This window comes from Oenanthe melanoleuca, unplaced genomic scaffold (genome assembly GCF_029582105.1).
Source record: "Oenanthe melanoleuca isolate GR-GAL-2019-014 unplaced genomic scaffold, OMel1.0 S064, whole genome shotgun sequence".
In the NCBI taxonomy this organism is placed as follows: Eukaryota; Metazoa; Chordata; class Aves; order Passeriformes; family Muscicapidae; genus Oenanthe; species Oenanthe melanoleuca.
Window position 1 is genome coordinate 50,941 of NW_026612713.1, and position 19,269 is coordinate 70,209.

General features: G+C 53.7%; 1 pseudogene; it reads right to left on the reverse strand.

The window, feature by feature from the left end:
* Window positions 1-3,811: 3,811 nt before the first annotated feature.
* Window positions 3,812-18,248, reverse strand: LOC130266493 (serine/threonine-protein kinase pim-2-like; annotated as a pseudogene).
* Between the last annotated feature and the right edge of the window lie 1,021 nt (window positions 18,249-19,269).

The following is a 19,269-nucleotide window of genomic DNA, read 5'->3' on the forward strand; positions in this document are numbered from 1 at the left end:
AATAAAGAAGAATGTTGGCTTGTGGCTTTTTCTTTGGGCGAGACAAAGCATTTCATAGGGAAGAATTGCCTCTTCTGATAATTTTGCCAGCGTGCACAGGAGCAAAGCATTGAAATTTCAAGTAGAAACAAGAAATCGTTTCAGTATTGTCTTCCCTTTTCATTCTCTGTTGAGCCAGTTTCAGGTTGCCCAAAGTCATGGTCTGCAATGTGGAACTTGGTGCCAAGTTTCTTTTTCTGCCAGAGGATGAGGAGGGGAGGTATCCCAGCATCACGGACTCATGGCATGCTTTGGCTTGGAACGGGACCTGGAAGATCACATCGCTGCAACCCCCGTGCTGTGCCTGGGGACCCCTTGTACCAGACCGACTTGTCCTGAGCCCCATCTAGCCTGGCCTCGTACACTGTCAGGGATGGGGCATGCACAGCTCCTCTGGGCAGCGTGTTCCCAGAAAGTCTCTTTTATGAATCTCTCATCTAAAGCTACCCTCTTTCACTTTGGATCCATTCTCCCTTGTGCTCTCTCTGCCTGCCCTTGTACAAAGTCCCTCTCCAGCTTTCTTGTAGGTTGCTGTCAGGTACTGGGAGGCCGCAGTTGGGTCAAGCCTAAGCCTAAGTCTCTTTTCCAGGCTGAAGAAGCCCGGCTGGGCCAGGCTTCCCTTGCAGGAGAGCTGCTCCAGCCCTGGCAGCCCCTGGGTGTCCCTGCTGGGCTCCAGCTGCAGCGTGTCCCTGTCCTTGCCGGCCGTGCAGGGAGCCCAGCAGAGCCGGACGCGGCCCTGCAGGTGCAGCGCCAGCGGCTGCAGGAGACACGGCCCCGACAGCGGCTGCGGGAGCGGCAATTGGCGACTGGCCGCCGCTTCCCAGAGAGCCGAGCCTTTGTGCCTGCCCCTCTCGCCGCGCCTTTCCCCGCCGCTGGCCGCTCGCTCGGGGGAAATGCAGCCTGTGCCGCCCCTCAGAGCCGGCCCTGCCCGCTGCCCCGGGCGCTCCCGGCGCCATCCTGAGGGGCCCAGGCCCGGCCTCCCCGCGCTCAGCCGAAGGCCGTGGAGCAGCAGATAAAAACAGCCAGTGTGATTCCAAGGCCGGTCTACAGCATTGGTTTGCTTTCAGAGTCTGGATGAGATGATAAAATCATCAGGAAAACAGAAATGAAAAAGTTCTGCCTTGGCAGTACCTCAAGGTTTTGTGGTACTTATTCGCTCACAGGGACACACAGAAATTTTTGAAATGGTAAAAATAGTCAAAATCCTTTAGTAATTGGAGGGAATGTTATAAATTTGTTTGTAATAAATTAATCAACTCCAATAGATGGAAATAGAAAATTTATTGAGCAATCAGCAGCAAGCAAATCAGCGCTGGGCATCCGGGGAGTCTCTGCTCCACCAACAGCACGCACCCCACTCCATTTCAGTCCATCATTTATTTTCATCTTCTTCCGTGTACGTGCCTTTCAGCATCTTCTCATGTTCTTTCTGTGTCTGTGCAACCAGTTGCTGGGGGTCTTTTCTTGGCTCCTGGTGGTCGTGGGGAGGAAGGCTGTAGTCTTCCTCTCTTAGCTGTTGGTTGACTCTTCCCTATCTTTTTTTTTGCAAGCATCCACAAACTGGGCACATACAGGATGTTTATGGTTATTTGAGACATAATCTTTCTGCTAGCTTAAGCAAGTTTCAGTGGTTTTTTGGCCATGTTCCTAATTTAGCAAGGTTAGATTAGCAAAGTCATACACATACTCTGTTACAGGAACACCCGAGGAAGTGGCAGCTAGCACTTCAGAAACACGGGGCTTTTGCTCCTGTATTCTACCTGAGAGCTTCCTGGCAGGGGCAATTCTTCTGACTGCATCCGTGTGGCCATGGCTAGGAAGGGCAGCGAGCAGATGGATTTAGCTTCTGCTGCCTAAAATCCCAGTTCTCATTTGTGTGCACTGGGGATTGTGCTTCAGGCTCTGCACTTGTGCAGCTGCTCCTCGGGCGCTGCTGGCACACAGGCGCAGCCGTGCTGCAGCAGCTGTCCCGCACACAGGGAGGGCACTGGAGCCTCCCCGAGGCCACCAAGGACAGGAGCAGGGAATGTGTCCCTGATCTGGTGCAGTACCCTGGAGTGTGGGGGACCCTCTGGTCTCTTAGATGGGTGGAGGAGTGGGACAAGTGGAAGCAAGATGAGACAGGAATCAAAGAGCCCCACACCAGACAGCGTTTTCTCCTACCAGAGCTCCTCTGAGTTTAGTGAGCCAGTGAAACCTGATGAGCACATGAGACCCAGGAGTGAGTGAAGGGCTGGCTGGGAAGGGTCACATAAAGCCCATGTGGGCATTTCTCTGTCCGAGGGTCTCCTGGGGAGACGAAAAAGAGAAAGAAGGCTGTTCCATCTCGCGACATCTCCTTTCTTCCTTCAGTAGGAATCAGTGCATACAAGATTTTACTTGATCCCTTTGATGCCATAGAGCACCTAGAACTTGAACCTTGCTGGAGCCCAGCCCTGCCTGCCTATCTTGGAGTAGAGGAAAACATGAAGAATCTGGGTAGCCTTTGAGTCAAAATGGCATTTTGCTGCTTCTGATTTCCTCCCAGCTTTTGCAGTGGGTTGACAGCTCCATCCCTGCAAGCCACTCCCTTTTGCAAGGCACACACAGACCTTGCTGGAAGCTCAGGGTCCTTGAATGGACTGCTGCAGTTGGCAACAGGAGCCGCTGCTGAATTTTTACCGTTGCTTAATCCCCCCATCCCAAATGCCACCAAGTGGCTGAGGAAGGACAAAAAAAGGTATCTGTGAAAGGGAGGCCAAGAGCTTGGAAAAGGATGAAAGAAACACTCTGATGATGATGATGATGATCATAATGACAAGATTTATTTTTGACAGAAAGTGAACACCCGCCGCCCTCCAGCCCTCCCAGACTGGCAGCCGAGCGGTGCCGTTTCCATGGCATGAGGTGCTGGTAGCCTGGGGAGAGAAACCAGAAAGCCACGGTCAGTCGCAGCAGGCTCCTGTCCCCCTGTGTCCCACCACGGCCTGTGCAGAGGGCCAGGCTGCTGGCTGTGCTCAGAGCCCAAACCTCCCAAGCCATGCTCTCATTTTTAGAGGAGAGCAGCATGGCAGGCCACGCTCCACCTCTTCTGCTTCAGCACAGCACAGCAACCTCCTCAGCAGCTGCAAGAGCGAGATTCTCATGTGCCCGCTGCCCTCTGCCCTGAGCCCTTCTGCCACCTGTGCTGTGGAACCAGGTACCCACCTCTGGAGACCTGCTGCCAGGAGAGGAGCTGATCCCACACGAGGCCCTTGTCCTTCCTGAAGGGGATGTCCCCGCACACCGTGGCCCCCCGGGGTAGCGCTGGCACTGGACGGGCTCCACGGACGGTGCTGGCGCTTCCCAACCCGGTCCAGGCACCGGGTGCAATCTTCCTGGAAAAAACAAAGAACAATTGCATGAAAGTCAGTTCCAAACAAGACCTGGGAACAAGAAAAAGCGCCAAAAGTTATCACCATTTCATGGGCCTGGGGAGGGTATGACCACTCCAGTCGAGAATGAAACCTCTCCAGGGGTGGGAAAAACCCCACCTTTCCCACCTGTAAGCCCATCCCTTCCTCAAGGGCCTGCAAAGCAGAGCAGCTGGGGCACAGCTTCAGAACCCGTCCCCCTCTGCCGCTGCCCATCCACACGGATGGATGCTTTGGTCAGGCTGGCTGCCCCCACCCCAGTCTGTGGCAGGAATGCTGGCAGAAGCTCTAAGCGAGGACAGGAGCCGGCTCCCCTTCCACAAACCCGCCCCATGCCCCACCAAAAAGCAGCCGGGCGGGCATTGCCGCCAAGCGGGGAACCTGCAGCGCGTGGCCAGGCCGAGCCCTGCCGTGCCTGGAAGCACGAGCATCCCCCCGCCCCTGCACCAGCTGGGGACTCATCTTGATTTCGTCGGGGTGCAGAGCGTGTCCTCCAGGAAGGGGCCAAACCAAAGCCCATCGGCTTTGCCCCACCAGCAGCCAGCTCGAGGATGGTTCTCCGGCTCCGCATTGCGCTCCACAAGAACACGCCAGCTGTGCCTCGGCTTGCAGGGACACCACGATGCCATTGAGCTGCAGGGGGATGTTTCCCCTTTTTCACTCCAGAGCAACTTCATCGCACTGTGCCAAGACTTCTCCAACAGGACGGGGAGCCCTGAGCCGCTCCCTCCACAACTCGCGGGAACCCGCGGAAGCATCTCCTGGGCCGCGCTCTCTGCTCCGTGCCGCGGCCGCAGGGAAACGCTCTGGGGATTTCTTTGAGCGCCACGAGACGCGAGCAGCTGGTACTTGTTGGGCTCCTGGATCCTGCTGTGCAGAGGGATGGATCTCTGCTCTCTCCTGGGCCAGGTGGGGCTTCTGCAGCCAAGAATGCTCTACAAGGTCTTCCAGGCATGGCCTGTCTGCAGGGTCCATGGATAAACACCACCTGATGAGGTACTGGCACTCAGCAGAGAGAAACCAGGAACCGCTGGTCAGCTCCTGGCCATGCTCTCCCAGATTCCACGGTGCCCGCGCCACACTAGGAGTGCTTGGAGCTGCACCCAAAGCTTCCCATCCATCTTTCCTTTCGGAGGTGAGCAGCACAGAGGCACACGTGCCGCCTCCTCCAGCTAAGCACAGGAGATCGACCTCCTCCCAAGCTGCAAGAGCAGGACACTGATGTGCCAGCTGCCCACTCCCAAACCTGTTCTTGCTTCCGTGCCTTGAAGGCACATCCCCACCTTGAGACACCTGGGGCGAGAAGAAGAGCTGGCCCCGGACGATGTCTCCTCCAGTTCTGAAAGGAAGGTGTCACGCACACCAGGAGATAGAGCAGGATGCCCAGGGACCAGATAGTGGCTGGCTGGGCGTGGAAGCAGCCAAAAAGGATCCACTCCTGGGTAGTACTCTTGCGTTCCTATGGGACACAGATGCAGCTCATCAGGCCGATGCTGCTCCCTCCCTCCCAGCCAGCTCCACAACAGCCGGCCCCTGCCCCCGCCGAAAAGCAGCTTGGCTGCAGCTGGCTCAAGAAGGATTCCCCCACCCTCTGTCTTCCCCCTGTGCCAGCAAAGGAGAGAACCTCTGCAGCACGGCTGGGCCATGGCTTTGGGCTCACCTGCCATCCAGGTGTAGAAGGTGTCCTGGAGGATGGTGCCGCAGCTGAAGTCGATGAGCTTGGCCTTGCCGGTGGCCAGATCGACGAGGATGTTCTCGGCCTTGATGTCGCGGTGCAGGACGCCGCGGCTGGTGCAGTGCCGCACGGCCTGCAGCACCTGGCGGAACAGCCCCCGCGCCACGGGCTCTGCCAGGGACCCGCCCGCCTCCAGCAAGTGCCACAGGTCCCGGCAGCGCTACGGACGCTCCATGACCAGCGCGAAGCCATCGGGCAGCTCGAACCAGTCCAGGAGCCGCACGACGCCGCCCAAGCCAGGGCACGACACCATCCACTTGAGCAACAGCTCCAGGGCACAAGGGCGCCGTCGTGCTGCGGGGGACCGCGATGCCGTCAGCGGGGCCGATGCTGCGCCGCGCCTTCGGCACCCCCTGCCCGGCCCCGCCGCAGCTCGCCACTGCCCGGCCCGGGACGCTGCGCGGCCCCTGCTCCCTCCACGCTCCCTCCACGCTCCCTCCACGCTCGCTCCCCTCGCAGCGTCCCGGCTGCCACCCACCCTGCCGGGCCTGGCCTTCGCCCCGCCCGGCTCGCCCCGCCGGCTGCTCCCGCTGGCCCCGCTCACTCACCAGCCGCGCCCACTCCCAGATGCGATCCCGGGCCACTCGCCCGATGGCCACCTGCAAGCCAAGGCCAGCGGCGGGCTCAGCTCGCCGCCCGCCGTCCCGCTCCCCGCTCCCAGCCGGCCCCGTCTCTTACCGGGGCGCCGTCGGCGAGCCGGGTCCCGGCGTAAACGCTGCCGCAGCCGCCGCTCCCCAGCAGCGGGCCCTCCCGCTAGAGCTGCTCCAGGGGAGGCTTCTCCGCCCGTGCGGACGGCACGGCGCCCTCGCCATTCTGCCCGGGGCACCCGCCCGCCCCGGGCGCTGCTGCTTCCCGAGCCGCCCCGGGCTCCGGCGGCTCGGGGCCGGCGGCCGAGCTGACGGGCGGCGGGGCTCGCACCGGGGAAGCCGCCGGCCGCGGGCCGGGAGCCGGGCGGCTGCGGGGCGGCTGCGGGCGGAGCCGCGGGAGGGGCCTCGTTCGGGGCCGGGGCCGGGCCAGGCCCGCGCCAGGCGGAGCCAAAACACGGTGCTACTCCAGCACCGGCACCACCGGAGCGAGGAGCTCTGCCAGAGGCTCTTCAAAAGAGCTTCAAAATGGGCTGCCCCATTCTGCCGACAGCAGTCTGCCCCAAGCATGTGGACTGTGTGGCCATGATTTTAACAGAATGTGGAAAATGCATAGTTTGAATGTGTTTTTATGTTGTCTAACACCACCTGACTGGAGCAGTTTGGTAGGCAGGACGCCCTGTGGGCAGGGCCATGGCAGGGATGGTGGCTGTCACTTGCACTGGCAGTGTCATTTTTCCAGGCAGGCTCCTAGTACAGCTGTGGGGAAAGGCACCAGCAGCTGAATCAGGCCCAGGGAGCAGCAGCAGCAGCACATTGAGGAGACCCGCATCTGCAAAGAGCCCCTCACTCCCTTTGCTCCCCCATGGCAGCACAAGATGATTCCACTGCAGGTGAAGGGCTGCAGCAGACTGGAGACTCCTTCAGGCGGGACTTGCTGCAATCTCATTCCTGCAGCTGTGCTGCGAGGATGTTGGCTGCAGCAGGGGTGTCCGTGCCCAGGAATGCTGCTCGGCTCAGGGAGGCAGAGTGTGCACAAAAGCTGCATTCAAAGCACTGATCGTGAGCCCCCAAGCCACTGGCAAGTGCAGCAGCTCTTCTTCATTCCGTGCCAGTGAGAGCCCAGCCTTGGAGCCTGTCCCTGGGAACAGGGAAACACTCTGAGGATGGTTCTTAATTTTCAGGGACAGTCAAAATGAGAATCGTTGGCTGGTGTTGCAGTGTTGAGTTTGGGTGCGTCTGCAGGAAAGAAAGCAGGAATAAATGCCACAATGAAGGAGAACGTTTGCATGGCCAATTTCCACCCTACAGATACACTGATCATATTGGCCCACTAAATACTGGGGCCATCGAATGAAGAGTGAAAAGCTTCTTTGAAGAGATAGGAAAGATGAGACTTGAAGAAATAATTTTGCTGATGCAGGAAAAGGGATCAGACCCACTGGTGCCTTGGCTCATGCTCAGTTCTGCCAAATCAAGCATGATTAGTTTTAACCGCTCTGTTGCAGAGTATTTCAGATGAACTTGCCCCATGCCATTTCCATTAAGAAACTTTTGAATTGTCAGAAGCGCCAAGATTAGAAATATTTTGAGGCAAATCCTGTTTATGTTGGATTTCAGTGTCTGTGCAATAAAGAAAGCAGGGAATAAACCCCTGAAGCAATGAAGCAGAGCAAAGGTGGAACGTTTGGAGGGTCAGTTTGTTCCCTAATGATATCGGCCAACTGAATTCGGGGTCATCTACTGGGGAGTGCAAAGCTTCTTTTACTTCCAACGCCTGGTTGAGTCACAGCACTTTGTTGTAAAGAGAAATAAACAAAATCCCCAGCCAACAAGCTGCAACCCAGAACTGAGTGGGAATTACAGAAATGAAGGCCTTGAAAAGCAGCTTTGGAAAGCATCAGCTTCCTAGACAGTGTCAAACCCTCAGGCCTGGCAGGGCCGGGCCCAGGGCTGGCTGCCCTTGGGAAGGGAAGGGAAAGGGATGGAGCTGGGGCGGGGGTTCTGTGGCCATGGAAACGAGAGAACCACGGGCGAGCGCGTCACAAAGGGGCAGCCCCGCGCTGGGGCTGGGAAGGTTGTGGGTGGCACGGACACAGCGGCAGGAGACGCGTCTGGCTCTGCTGTCTGTGCCCACTGCTGGCGATCGGAGTCACCCCACCTTGTTCTAGGGCTGGGGACCAGCTCCTGTCGCTGTCTATCGCAGAGAGTTCCCAAATTCAAACCCAGATACTTCTGTGAGACAGAAGCACGGGTACAAACATGGATAATACCAGAAAAGGAAAGGCCACAGAAGGAAAAGGTGAGGATAGAAAGGAGCTGAAAGGCCTGAGCCAAATGGAAAAAAATCCCACCAGTGTTCAGGGAGAATTGGTCCATGGTGGTCAGTGCTGTCCCTATTCAGAGTTGGTGGCTGACAGCTACAGGTGATCCTGCAAGGACGCCCATGGCATCACAACATTCTGTCATTAGTTTACTCTGCTTTCTCCTTTTTGACAGTAGCCAAATCACTCATACTGCCACCCAGGTCAGGGACTGTGGCCACAGATGACCACAAATTGGACATGGTCACAAGATGCAAGTCCTGTTTCTTTCTTGGCCATCAATGTTGGGTCTCACTAGAGATAAATTTCCTGTTCTTCCTCTGCTTGGTTATATGGTCCAACACTGAGGATGATATTATAGTGCTATAAAACCACCAGCAAGGCCTGCCTGCTTGCTGAGAGCTCTTTGAGCTTTGCAGAAATAGCAGTCACAGCTGTGTGGGTCTTTACTGGGTATTCACAAAAGGCCACCATCAAGAAGAAATCTTTCCTCCCCTCATTGAAGCTTTCCAGCTTTCCCTTCAGACATGATAACTCAATAGTGTTGAGAGGATTTAAACACATGCTAGATCCATGAAAAATAAAAACATAGAAATTTTCTCAAGAATGCAAAAGTCCCTCTAGAGTTTCAACCATTGGACATGCATATGGTATGATAAAGGAGGAAGGTCATCTAACTCACTGTTTCTTGTGAGCAAGGCTCAGCCTCACACAGAGGTAAGGTGGGAGCTGGGCTGCTCTCTGGCAGGAGGAAGGGTCTTGTGCCAGCCTGGAGAGCCTGTGCCCATTGCCAGGGAACAGTTCTGCCCTGCAGGTGCCCCCTGCCATGAGCTGTGCTGCTCCCAGTGCCCCGTGGAGCTGTAGGGCTGCTCAGCTGTGGGGCAGGGAGAGGAGCAGGAGGCTGCATGTGCAGCTGAGCCATTGCTGGAAAGCACAGGGCTCTGGGCTCCTGCTGTCCCAGGGCAGCCCAGAGGCCAGGCTGCTCCCCTGGGAGCTCTGTGCAAGTGGGTCAGGGTGTGGCCCTGGCCTGCCTCAAGGGGCTGCTGGCAGGAGCATGTTTCCCTGTGCAGCTATTTAGAAGTTTCCAGGAAATATGTCCCACGGAATGGGGAGTTTCAGATGCTTTAGGTTTGCATTATTTTATGTTCTATTTTGTGTCTCCACTTTGCAGGCCGGACTGGCTATCCTCTTGCCAAGAGGTTTTCCATGGCAAATCCCTCTATGCTCCTTCCCTCCAAGCCCTTGCCTCCCATTCAGAAGAGCTCTCCTGCTACCAAGCCAAACAAGATCTGCAGCGGAGAGCAAGAGAATGGGAAAAAGGGCACCGGCTGTGATGACAACATCAGAAATAACAGGGAGCTCAATTCAGAGGGAACAGGACATAAGGTAAGGAGACCAAGCTAAGTTCTGAGCAGTAGATTTTAAGGCTATGCCCTGTAGGCAGAGCTCAGAGATTTTTCCTTTGATGTGAGCCCAGGGAAACAGTTGAGCCAAGGAAGAGCTCAGCTGGACACTGCACTTCAGGCTGTCTTTGCAATGAGGGTGTAGTGCAGACTTCACATCCTCAGCATGTACCAATAGCAGGAGAGGTCCTTCAATGGTTTCTGGGCTCTGTCGTGGCTCCTGCTCTGCCTTATAACTGAAAAAGCCCCAACAAGCAGTCAGAGCAGCTCAAGTTGCCCAGTCTGGCTGAGCAATCCTCCCGCATTTAGTAACCTACGGATATCTGTGAACCATGTCTATGTCTTGGTGCTGCTTTCTGTCAACCCTGTCTGCTTGGGATGGAAAATGGTGTTTGCTGAAACAGGCAGTCCTGCAAAGTCAGTTCCAGGTTGTCTCAGCTTCTGAGCTGTACAGCCATGGCCTTCTGCACAGGTATCTGTGATCTGATTGCTAGACTTCATCAGCTTCTGGGCAGCTGTGTGCCCTGGCATGGCTTTGTCCAGAGGGAAGGGATGATGGGAGGTGGCCATGGGGAGAGCAGCCCAGAGCCCAGGCACACGATTGCCTTTGCAGCAGGGCCAGCACCTGCAGTTGTTTTGGGTTTGCTGTGGGGTGCAGGAGGAGGCAGATGAACAACAGCTTTGGTAGACAGAATGTCCAATCCAAGGCTTGTGTACTTGATGTCAGCCTTGATGAGAAAGGGCCCAATGTATCCCTGACAGGATCTGATCCTTTCACTGCAGTTGGAACAGGTCCTGATTTGGCTCTTTAGCTGTGCCAGAAGCATGGGTGTGCATCTGGCCCCAGTGCCTCCACTCCCCTTCCTGGCCATGGCATGGGGGCCCTGGAGAAACCTGGGCTGGCAGAGACCTCCAGAGAGCAGCAGGGCAGGAAGCTCTGCTGAACTTGCTGGATGCCAGTGAGCCTGAGATGCTGGAGGTATGGGAGCTGGGGAGCAGCGAGCATCCCGAGAGCTCAGCAGCTTCTGGGCTGAAAGGCTGCTGGGCAACTGTAGGAGGGAAGGGCAGCAGCAGAAGGAATGAGGGGCTTGAGAAAAGCAAGTTTTGACATCCTGCAGAATGGCTTTGTGGGGATGTGGCTGGAGATGAGCAGTGGCTGTGAGGTGCCTAAGGGGCAGGGAGAGAATAGTGATCTAAACCCATTCCCATACCATCCAAAAGGCCAGTGGAGGCAGTGGCACCCATGAACATACTGATGGCAAACACGAGGATTACAGCTGGGAATGTAGCCACCCTTCCAGAACTATTAGCATGAGGGGAGAGGTGCCAAATCTGGGACATGTGCTCTCCGCCACCACTTCCCTTTCCATTCCCCATCCATCAGTTTGACTTGTCTTTTCCTGCTAGGTACCAGTTCAAAGCATGGGTAAATATCTTGAGCCATGAGTGGGGGCAAGGCTGGATGCTTCATCTGAGCACTTTGTTCCACTCTTGCCAGGCATCCTTGCTGTATTCCCGTGGTGGGGATGTGAAGAAGGGGTCATTGGGACTGCCTGTGATCCCCCCTATCCACAAGGCAGTCCGTCCCCGTGTTGGCAGTGCTGCAGGCTCTCTGCACAACCCTCTGCAGCTGGATGTCCAAGAGTCCCAGGAGATGAGGTAGGCAAGGTGTCTGCTGCTCCACTGTGTGTTCAGCTCGCTCTTCCTGCCTCGTGAGGTTCTTTTGCACAGTCAGCTGTCCCATGTATTTAGGCAAATCTCTGTGTATTCCCCATTTTGCCCATCTCTGATGATCCAGCTCAATGTCAAACCCCACACCATCTGTCCCAAGATCAGAGGTGGTGGTGGGGAAGAGGAGGCAGGGCTTAAGAGCATCTCAAGATGGGTCCTCTGCTGGATTTCTCTATTGATCCCTCTGTAACGTTTGTGGTGTCATTTGGGAACTGTATTGCATGGGTCTGGATCCTGAAGATCACTGAATATTGTGAACCATGGCTGTCAATTTCAGCACCCACTAGAATATGTTTGGACAAATACTGGCTGGTGGGGAAGTGTCTGCAAATTTCAGTGCTGCTTCTGTAATCCTCCTGGGTAACTTTTCTCTTCCTGGGTCGGCACTGTGAAATTAGATCCTAGTTAAGTTTTGGGATGTTGATGTATAATCCAATCAATGTTTAATATTTATGTCTGGGATTAAAAGCAAAGAGGCAAGGTCCTAGAGGAGCGTTAGAAGACTGTACCTGATGGAAGGACTTTGGATTGGATATTTGTGAGAAAATGCAGCTATCAGGCTTATCCCAGTGATTACCATAAAGGAGTCACAGAGCTATCATTCCAGTTGAAAAGCATAGGTAGGGCTTTGAAAGTGCAGTCTCAATATCCTTGACTAGCAGCTGATTTCTATTTTTATTTGTGAAAGAGCAAGGAGGTGGAATATCCCTCTCAGGGCACAGCATTGCTCTGACCACATGTAGCACGAGACTGGCACCGGTGGAAGGCACGAGCAGGCAAAGTCAAGCTTTGGCAGCAGTACCAAAGCAGCTGCCCTCCATACAGACTCGTGTCTCAGCTTAGCAGCTCTTGCTGCTTCAGAGAGGCTGTAGGAGCCACTTGGCTCCAAAAGGAGAGACAGCACGACTGGGGAGTTATGATGCAAGTTGAAGAATGACTGCTGTGTTTTTGCTAGAACTTGGCCAGCTCTGTCTAGCTGCAGCAACTGAAAGCTTAAGGACAAGTAATCAGCTTTGAGTCTTGTTGGGTTTATGTGTTGCATTGTATCCTTCATCAGAGTGACCAAGATCTAGGAAGGTTTGTCTCCTTTCATGCTACACCTCTTCCTTCACTTTCTCCCTCCTCATATGTTCTTTTGTCCTCCATTTTCTCAAGGCCAAGATCCAGCAGCAGAACCAGAGAGAGCTCTGAACATGCAGGTAGGTACAGGGCATGTCTGTCCTAAAATGACCATTGGAATCTTGGTTCAAAGGTGACATTTTGAAAGCCTGGTTAAAAACCATTCTTTCAAAAATTTCTGTAAATTCATTTTGATGCCTTGATGGGCTCAGTGGACACTTCCCAGAGCCCAGTCACTGTGAGTGTGCTCCAGTGGTGCAGTGAAAATTCTTCCTGTGTGAAGTGTTGAGTGACAGGGGCTGGAGTGGGACCTTGAGAACCTGGAAAAGCAGCGCAGGAAAAGGAAACATTCCTCTCCATCCTGCATATGCCTTTTATTTCCATGCAGCCTTTCTAGTGTTACAACTAGTAGAGAAAAAAAGGAATTTAGCATGAAATGAGAAATGGTCCCACTCCTTTCTCCCTCCCTTCAGGGAGAAAACTGTTTCTTGGGGCAGTTTCTGAGCTGAACTCTTGGAGAACTGAACATGATTCATGGATATTGTCGGATTTTGCACTGGGAGAAAAAAGGAAACCTCATTGAATTTTCCAGTTAAGGAGAAGGAGACTTCCAAATGGATGCAGCCTATGCAGGGTCTGAGATTGTCATGCTCTCACAGCACAAACCCAAAGCCACCTATGGCAGGTTCACGATGACCAATCTCTTGCCCGACTCTCTCTCTCTGGGTCAGTGTTGCAGGCTGAGGCTGGCGGAGGAGATGCCTTCTGCCTTGTCCCCTGTCCCTGCCTTGCCTGATGCCTGACAAGTAGAATTGTGCCAGACAAAATGCAGTCTCTGGTGCCAGGTCAGCCAATGCTTTCAAGTTGAAATCCTCAGTGAAAGTCTCTTGTTGTTCCTTTGCCATCACTGGTCCTGAACTGATAGGAGTGATGAGACTTGAAGAAATAATTTTGCTGATGCAGAAAAAGGGATCAGATCCACTGGTCCCTTTGCTCACGGTTATTTCTGCCAAATCCTCAGTACAGCCCTTTTGGAATTGCTTGTGCCAGCCTGGAGAGCCTGTGCCCATTGCCAGGGAACAGTTCTGCCCTGCAGGTGCCCCTGCCATGAGCTGTGCTGCTCCCAGTGCCCCGTGGAGCTGTAGGGCTGCTGAGCTGTGGGGCAGGGAGAGGAGCAGGAGGCTGCATGTGCAGCTGAGCCATTGCTGGAAAGCACAGGGCTCTGGGCTCCTGCTGTCCCAGGGCAGCCCAGAGGCCAGGCTGCTCCCCTGGGAGCTCTGTGCAAGTGGGTCAGGGTGTGGCCCTGGCCTGCCTCAAGGGGCTGCTGGCAGGAGCATGTTTCCCTGTGCAGCTATTTAGAAGTTTCCAGGAAATGTGTCCCATGCAGCATGGAGCTTTAGATGCTTTAGGTTGGCATTGCGGCCTCTGTTACATTTGTATCTTCACTTTGCAGGCCTGTCTCCCAACGGTACTGCCAAGAATCTTTCCAGGTCTCCTCCCTCTATGCTCCTTCCCTCCAAGCCATTGCCTCCCATCCGGAAGAGCTCTCCTTCCAGGCTGCCAAGCCCGATGTGCAGTGGAGAGGAAGAGAGAGGGGGAAATGGCATTGGCTACAAAGATAGCAGTAGAAACAACCAGGAGCAGAGTTCTGAGGGAAAAGGGCGTGAGGTAAGGAGTCCAAGCCAAGTCTTGTGTGATAGATTGTCACTTTATGCACTAGTGATTCCTAGAGAGGCTGATCTGAAACAGACACTAGACAGAGTTAAAAGAATAAAGTAGGTATTTATTAAGAGGCCTTAAAAGGATACACCTTGGGCAGTAGAAGAGCCTGGCCAGGGCTACACCCAGGATGGATCCAAGATGGGTACTGCTCAAAAGTTTCTACACTTTTATAAGTATTGCTCCATCAACATGTTGGGGTTAATTGTCCAGTTACAGCTTCAGGTCACAAAGTTCCTTCGTCCTGGTCCACTCCCTTCACTTTGCCATTGTTTATGCTTTTTGGATATCAGTTGTCCTTGATTCTCAAGCTAGAAAAGGAATTTTGTGTTAAACTCCACTGTGAAGAGAACCTATTGACACTTAACATGAAGTTTGGAGTCCCACACCAATTCAGCACATAATGTGGGAAATGTGAAAGCTAAAACTTAAAGCATCAGTAGGAAGGAGTCTGAAAATTTTTCCTTTGATGTGAGCCCAGGGAAGCAGTTGAGACAAGGAAGAGCTCAGCTGGACACTGCACTTCAGGCTGTCTTTGCAATGGGGGTGTAGTACAGACTTCACATCCTCAGCATGTACCAATAGCAGGAGAGATCCTTCAATGGTTTCTGGGCTCTGTCGTGGCTCCTGCTCTGCCTTATAACTGAAAAAGCCCCAACAAGCAGTCAGAGCAGCTCAAGTTGTCCAGTCTGGCTGAGCAATCCTCCTGCATTTAGTAACCTACGGATATCTGTGAACCATGTCTATGTCTTGGTGGTGCTTTCTGTCAACCCTGTCTGCTTGGGATGGAAAAAGGTGTTTGCTGAAACAGGCAGTCCTGCAAAGTCAGTTCCAGGTTGTCTCAGCTTCTGAGTTGTACAGCCATGGCCTTCTGCACAGCTGTCTCTGATGTTATTGCTAGACTTCATCAGCTTCTGGGCAGCTGTGTGCCCTGGCATGGCTTTGTCCAGAGGGAAGGGATGATGGGAGGTGGCCATGGGGAGAGCAGCCCAGAGCCCAGGCACACGATTGCCTTTGCAGCAGGGCCAGCACCTGCAGTTGTTTTGGGTTTGCTGTGGGGTGCAGGAGGAGGCAGATGAACAACAGCTTTGGTAGACAGAATGTCCAATCCAAGGCTTGTGTACTTGATGTCAGCCTTGATGAGAAAGGGCCCAATGTATCCCTGACAGGATCTGATCCTTTCACTGCAGTTGGAACAGGTCCTGATTTGGCTCTTTAGCTGTGCCAGAAATGATGGGATAGTAGGCATGGGTGTGCATCTGGCCCCAGTTCCTCCACTCCCCTTCCTGGCCATGGCATGGGGGCCCTGGAGAAACCTGGGCTGGCAGAGACCTTCCAGAGAGCAGCAGGGCAGGAAGCTCTGCTGAACTTGCTGGATGCCAGTGAGCCTGAGATGCTGGAGGTATGGGAGCTGGGGAGCAGCGAGCATCCCGAGAGCTCAGCAGCTTCTGGGCTGAAAGGCTGCTGGGCAACTGTAGGAGGGAAGGGCAGCAGCAGAAGGAATGAGGGGCATGAGAAAAGCAGGTTTTGACATCCTGCAGAATGGCTTTGTGGGGACGTGGCTGGAGATGAGCAGTGGCTGTGAGGTGCCTAAGGGGCAGGGAGAGAATAGTGATCTAAACCCATTCCCATACCATCCAAAAGGCCAGTGGAGGCAGTGGCACCCATGAACATACTGATGCCAAACACGTGGATTCCAGCTGGGAATGTAGCCACCCTTCCAGAACTGTTAGCATGAGGAGAGAGGTGCCAAATCTGGGACATGTGCTCTCCGCCACCACTTCCCTTTCCATTCCCCATCCTGGGCCAAGCTGCTCCATCAGTTTGACTTGTCTTTTCCTGCTAGGTACCAGTTCAAAGCATGGGTAAATATCTTGAGCCATGAGTGGGGGCAAGGCTGGATGCTTCATCTGAGCACTTTGTTCCACTCTTGCCAGGCATCTTTGCTGTATTCCTGTGGTGGGGATGTGAAGAAGGGGTCATTGGGACTGCCTGTGATCCCCCCTATCCACAAGGCAGTCCATCCCCGTGTTGGCAGTGCTGCAGGCTCTCTGCACAGCCCTCTGCAGCTGGATGTCCAAGAGTCCCAGGAGATGAGGTAAGGCAAGGTGTCTGCTGCTCCACTGTGCTGTTCAGCTCGCTCTTCCTGCCTCGTGAGGTTCTTTTGCACAGTCAGCTGTCCTGTGTATTTAGGCAAATCTCTGTGTATTCCCCATTTTGCCCATCTCTGATGATCCAGCTCAATGTCAAACCCCACACCATCTGTCCCAAGAGCAGAGGTGGTGGTGCGGAAGAGGAGGCAGGGCTTAAGAGCATCTCAAGATGGGTCCTCTGCTGGATTTCTCTATTGATTCCCTCTGTAATGTTTGTGGTGTCATTTGGGAACTGTATTGCATGGGTCTGGATCCTTAAGATCACTGAATAATGTGATCCTTGACTGTCAACTTCAGCATCCACTAGAATATGTTTGGACAAATACTGGCTGCTGGGGAAGTGTCTGCATATTTCAGTGCTGCTTCTTTTAATGGATGTCGTTGTTTATGTGTAGCACTTAATTTTTTTGTATCAGAAGTATAAGCAACCTACTAAACCCAACCCAAAACTGAGTGGGAGTTGCAGAACAACACTCGCCCTGAAAACTACCTTTGGAAAGCAATTACTTCTTGTGTGTAGTTGTATAATTCCCGGGAGTACTGAGTTGCCAACTGTTTGTAATTAAAGGGATCCCAAAGTAAATTTCAGGAGTAAGTTTTCTGAGCTTTGGCCTCAGCCTCCCCTGTGGAATGAGATCCCAGGTATGTTTTGGGCTATAGATGTATAACCCCATCAATGTTTAATATTTAGGTCTGGGCTAAAAAGCAAAGAGGGCAAGGTGCTAGAATACCCCATGGTAAGATATTAGCTTGGATATGTGTGAGAAAATGTAGCTGTCAAGCTTCTCCAAGTGATAACAATACAGAAGGAGTCACAGAAGTATCATTCCAATTGAAAAGCTTAGATAGAGCTTTTCAAGTGCAATCTGAATATCCTTGTGTAGTGGGTCTAGTGCTGGCTAAATGCCAGCACACCCACTGGAATATATTTACTCATGTTTCTTGTGTGAGATAAGCAATTAGGAGAAGGAGGGTAAAACAGGCACAAAATTTAAAGTGTGCAAAGAAAAACTTGATTAACACAACACAGGTAAGAAAAATCTGAATAAACCTCCAGAACACTTCTTCTGCCCCTACCTTCTTTTGTTGCCCACTGACAATGTACAGAGACAAATCAGTCAGTTTACCATCTCTAAAACAGTCTTTCTCCAGTTCACTCAGGGAGAGGAGTTTCTGTTGCCATGTATGGATACTTCTCCACAAGAAACAGTTCTCCCGTGGCTTTAATGTCACAGCGAATCAGGCACCCGGGAAAGGAAAATGTGCTCGCAGTGTGAAAAGTCGCTCTCATACCTCGCAGCTATCCCACAGCTGCTTTCATGGGCCATGTCAGCTTCTTGGGTGCTATTTTAATGATGAGCTGTTCTAGTCTAAAACAAAAGCTCTCTTCATCCATCTCTGGGAACAGAGGCTTTTCTACTGCTATCACTGGGACAAGGTTTCTCATCTCTCTTATTCAAATTTCTCTTTGAATCAAAATTGCTTCAACATCTGCTCACTTCAGCACTGCTTCCTCTGTTCATGGCTGTGGTTAGAGCGCTGCATGCCCCCAATGTATTTTCATGAGTTACAGGGAAAATAGGGTTTGATGTCTCAATTATATCTTCTCTATAGCCTTACAAGAGGATTTCAGCCTCAGACTGAGGCATCTCCTCACATCCCCCATCTAGAATTTTACTCGCTCTTCACTGACTTCAGTGTCCATGCTGCTGTCTCTAAGTGTCCTCACCTCTCATTTTTCTGATTCGAGAGACAAAGGGTGTTCCCAGGTTTGTTTGCTCTCAAGCTTTATCAACTTAAACAGTTCTCTAGAGTCCTGCAGCGCTGAAAGGTTGATGCCATCGGGCTCTGCAAGGCAGAGATCGCTGCCGTGCCTCTCGCTGCTGCTCACCTGGTTCCCTCGGCCCTGCGCAAAGCCGCGCTGGCTGCCGGCCCCGCCCTGCGCCTTTCCTTCACGCGGGGCGCCGAAAAACAAGAAAAGCCGCTGCTGCCGCTTTGTCCTTCTGTTCTCTGCATGGCTGCTGAAAGAACTAAACGAGCCAAGTTCATTGCGAGCCCTGCCGAGACACCCACGGCCGCGCAGTCCTGGCAACGGGGATGGCGGCGGCCGCTCCCGGCCCAGGCCGCTCCTGGCCTCGGGGCCGTGCCCAGCACGGGCCGCGGGGCCACTCCCAGATCTGGTCCCGGAGTGAGCAAAGTTCATTTGTGAGCCCTGCTGAGACAGTCCCGGCCGCGCCGACTGCGGCCGAGCAGCCCTGGCAGCTCCGGCCGCCCGCAGGGCCTGGGCAGTGCCAATGGCCTGGGCAGTGCCAATGGCCTGGGCAGTGCCGGTGGCCTGGACAGTGCCAATGGCCTGGGCAGTGCTGGTGACCCGGACAATCCCGGTGGCCTGGGCAGTGCCAATGGCCTGGGCAGTGCCGGTGGCCTGGCCCCACGGTGGCAGAAATCTCAGCCCAGCCGTGCTCTGACCTGGCCACGCAGCCGTGTGGGGACCGGCCAGTAACCTCCTCACAGGCCAGAAGCCAAGAATATTTCCGGTGCTTCCTTCGTTTTTAAATGTGCTTTTCCACAGGGGCGTGATTAGCTCCTTCATGTGGTCTAACCAGATATCAATCCCCAAACTTACCCAGCTCAATGGCCCTTCCAAACCAGTCAGTTCATTGCCTCTGTCAGGTCCTAACAGGGAATCACCCCCCACCCCCTGATGGAAAACCAGACTTTATTAAAACACTACACCTTGTGTAGCAGGTGGAAAAAGCCTTTCTTTACTTGAAAGAGCAAGGAGGTGGAATATCCCCCCTCAGGGCACAGCATTGCTCTGACCACATGTAGCACGAGACTGGCACCAGTGGAAGGCACGAGCAGGCAAAGTCAAGCTTTGGCAGCAGTACCAAAGCAGCTGCCCTCCATACAGACTCGTGTCTCAGCTTAGCAGCTCTTGCTGCTTCAGAGAGGCTGTAGGAGCCACTTAGCTCCAAAGGAGAGACTGCACGATTGGGGAGTTATGATGAAAGTTGAAGAATGACTGCTGTGTTTTTGCTAGAACTTGGCCAGCTCTGTCTAGCTGCAG